General features: G+C 34.6%; 1 long non-coding RNA gene across 1 annotated transcript; it reads left to right on the plus strand.

The window, feature by feature from the left end:
- The first annotated feature begins 522 nt into the window (after positions 1-522).
- Positions 523-2,676, plus strand: LOC146941823 (uncharacterized). The gene is made up of 2 exons (XR_015033535.1): positions 523-840; positions 2,288-2,676. It is a non-coding gene; the product is annotated as an uncharacterized LOC146941823 (long non-coding RNA).
- The last annotated feature ends 802 nt before the right edge of the window (positions 2,677-3,478 follow it).

The raw sequence follows: 3,478 nt of genomic DNA on the forward strand, positions 1-3,478 counted from the left end.
CCAAAACTCCAAAGTGTTGTGATCCTATATCCAAATATAACTAAAGAAAGAAAAAAAAAATCCTAAATCGCTAAATGTCTTCAGCATCTAAGATAAATAGTCGTTTGAAGATGGTACTCAGTTGCCACATTTGTAGGAAAATTGGTTTTGCACATACGCTCCATCTTCCTTATCAAAAGTGGCAGCTGATTGCCTTCAATCTTAATGGAATATATTTATTATTTATTAATTTTAATTGGTTTAAAGAAAAAAAAAATCAATCATAGCCGTTGATTTCTATTTATGCCACATGTCATTCAGTTGGGCAAAGAAATGTTGATCCGCATTTCCTTTGGAAATGGAGAGGACCCGGACGCCCCATTATCACGTTCAAATGTCAATCATTATGGAGCAACTAAATTCTTCTTTTGTTCGGTTGTTTTTCCCACATGATTGATTAGGGTCAGCAAAATGCTCAAAAAAAGTCAATGAAAAAAAATGCAAAAGTAAAAGGCATTTCATTCAGAGCGGTGATAGGCATACCACCATAGGTGGCATACCACTCCTACACCCTCTTATGTGGCAAATTTTATTAATAAAAAATTTGGCCAAATTTTTGCCAAGTCCATGTCAAAAAAAAAAAGAGTATTGATTAATTAAAAAAAGGAAAAAAACTGTAGCAATTGAATCGGGGCATCTCACTCTCCCACGCCATTACCCTCTTCTCCCTATTATCCGTCGCCGCCGTCGATAACCCATCGGAGCAGTTCACGAAATTTCACCGTCGCCGCCGTCGATCTTCGATTCTCTCCGCCGACAATCTGTCTTTGCTCTCTCTCTCGTCAGCGTCGTTCAACCGAGGTATATTCATTCATCTCCCTTTTGTTTGATTTGGTTGTTCAATCTGGTAATTTTGATCTGTGTATATATGTAATTAAGTAGCCTCTTAATAAGGAACCTGTCAACTTCATACTGGATTGGATTGGATCTAAGGACTTTTGTTTGTGCCAAATTGCATGTTTTTACTTTCACGCTACTGTTATTGAAAATCCATGCTGACATGCTAGTTCTTTGATGCTATTCATCTCAAATAATAGCTTATAACTTTATTTTAAGTGGTAATATAAGGATAATTGTTATAATGAAAATTATTCTACTAGTTTTATAAGCTTTCAAATGATGAATTGAATTGGTTATGTGAAAATAGACGATTTCGAGAAATAGATGGACTTATGTCTGAGATTTTGGCAGTACTGAAGTTAAGAATGGGTTGAATTTTATGTTATGTTTGTTTATTGATGGATAAAATTTGTTTAAAAAGGTAGTTTTTTGCCGGGGTTGGATCAGACGAGTCTGCTGCTGTTAGCAGCTGTTGCTGCTAGCCGAGGGTGCTGCAAGGACTGTTTTGCTGTTGTGTTAGGAGCTGATGCTGTTGGTGTTGGTTTGGTTTTGGTATTGGCTAGTTTCTAGTGTGTTTTATGTCCGATTATCCTGTTGTTTTTCTGTTTTTTTTTTTGCTCGTTCTGTCTGCTGTTTTTGTTCTGCTATATTGCCCTTTTAGGTACAGCTTGTACCAGGGCTGTTCTAATATATGCTGAATTCAAAAAAAAAGTTGAGACACTAGCAGTGGGATCCAAGACTCAGGGACCTTTTAATGAACACAAATTGGACCTATCTAAGACTCAGGGACCATTGGTAACATGTACTAACATCTTTGTGATTGATATTGTCTAATATGTGATTAATACCTCTTCTAATAACTTATTGATATTGTTGGTACTTTAACTTATGCGGTTATATCTATAATTATAGTCAATAAATTATTGCTAATTAAGTCTTTCGTAGAACATTTTTTATACTTTTTGGATTGGTGTTGTTTTGAACAGCTAGGTTAGTATCTCACTTGAATTTTGTGGTTTATTTGGTTGATGCTTGATAGAAATGTTCGTATTATTTTTTTAGATTGAGCCTGTTGTGGAAAAATTTCAGATTTTAATATTGCTACTTGAAAGCATTGTTGTTTTGTATAAGCATGGTTTCAAGCCAAAGTATTGGTGATGGGATTCACATAGGGAGAGTTCTTTAAGCTCATGTAATAGAAATACAAATAACATGATTAGAGCCTAAACGTAGTTCTTAAGCTCATGTACACTTGATATATTGAAGGACCTGCACAGAGCCTAAACGCCTAAACACAGTTGTATTGTCTCCATTGCGAATAGAGCCTAATTGTTTTTCTAGTTTTCTCTTATCCTATTATGCTTAGCTATTTGCATAGTTTTGACTTGTTTATCATCAATGCTTGCAGTGTGAGTGTGTTTGGAGCCTCAACCTTGTGAAAAAGATGACACCTTATGAGGAGGAGCGGGAAAAAAGAATTGCAGATAATAATAAAAAGATCAACGCTCTCAATCTACAAAATCTCGCCCAATCCCTTGTCGAATCCTCTTCTGCCACTAATGAACAATTTAGTCATGTTATTTTCTGATATATTGTACTAGAACATGGAGCACACATATTAATCTAGTTTGTTTAATTTTGTTTCAGACAATGAGCATTTGCTTACTCTTGAATTATTATTTATTTTCATTTGAATCTAGTATGTATTATTGAATATAAATTTTAGGATTTGAATTTAAAGCAAATTAAATTATTTGTTTCGGACAACGCCCTTTCTGTCCGAATTTCGTCCGAAAACATGATTTCGTCCGAAATCCGTGGGAAATATCCGTAAATTTCGTCCCAAACCGTCCGAAATTCCGTTCGAAAATGACAATTTTTTAGTAGTGTACTTGTTGTTGTGTACTTGGAATCGAAAATCTCCGCATGTATATATTTTGCCTAAAACGATATTATTTACTCATCGGAAAGATAACTAGCCAAATATATGGTCTGTATGACCACATTTTTACAAATACGTGACCACTATATTTTCATAAATTAGAACTTGTCCGTCCTTAGGCGTGATAAACTTGCCGATTGTAAAACAGGTTATTTATGATTGGAAATGCTTTTAGTGCAGTGATCAAATGAGATTATGCGTTCGATTCGCCTAAAACGAAATTATTTACATCTGGGAAATATAAACTAGCCAAATATATGGTCTGTATGACCACATTTTTACAAATACGTGACCACTATTTTTTCATAAATTAGAACTTGTCCGTCCTTAGGCGTGAAAAACTTGCCGATTGTAAAACATGTTATTTACGGTTGGAAATGCTTTTAGTGCAGTGATCAAATGAGATTATGCGTTCGATTCGCCTAAAACGAAATTATTTACATCTGGAAAATATAAACTAGCCAAATATATGGTCTGTATGACCACATTTTTACAAATACGTGACCACTATTTTTTCATAAATTAGAACTTGTCCGTCCTTAGGCGTGATAAACTTGCCGATTGTAAAACAGGTTATTTATGGTTGGAAATACTTTTAGTGCAGTGATCAAATGAGATTATGCGTTCGATTTGCCTAAAACGAAATTATTTACATCT

This window comes from Medicago sativa, chromosome 3, assembly GCF_051527215.1.
Source record: "Medicago sativa cultivar Bolivia chromosome 3, Bolivia_mono, whole genome shotgun sequence".
NCBI lineage: Eukaryota > Viridiplantae > Streptophyta > Magnoliopsida > Fabales > Fabaceae > Medicago > Medicago sativa.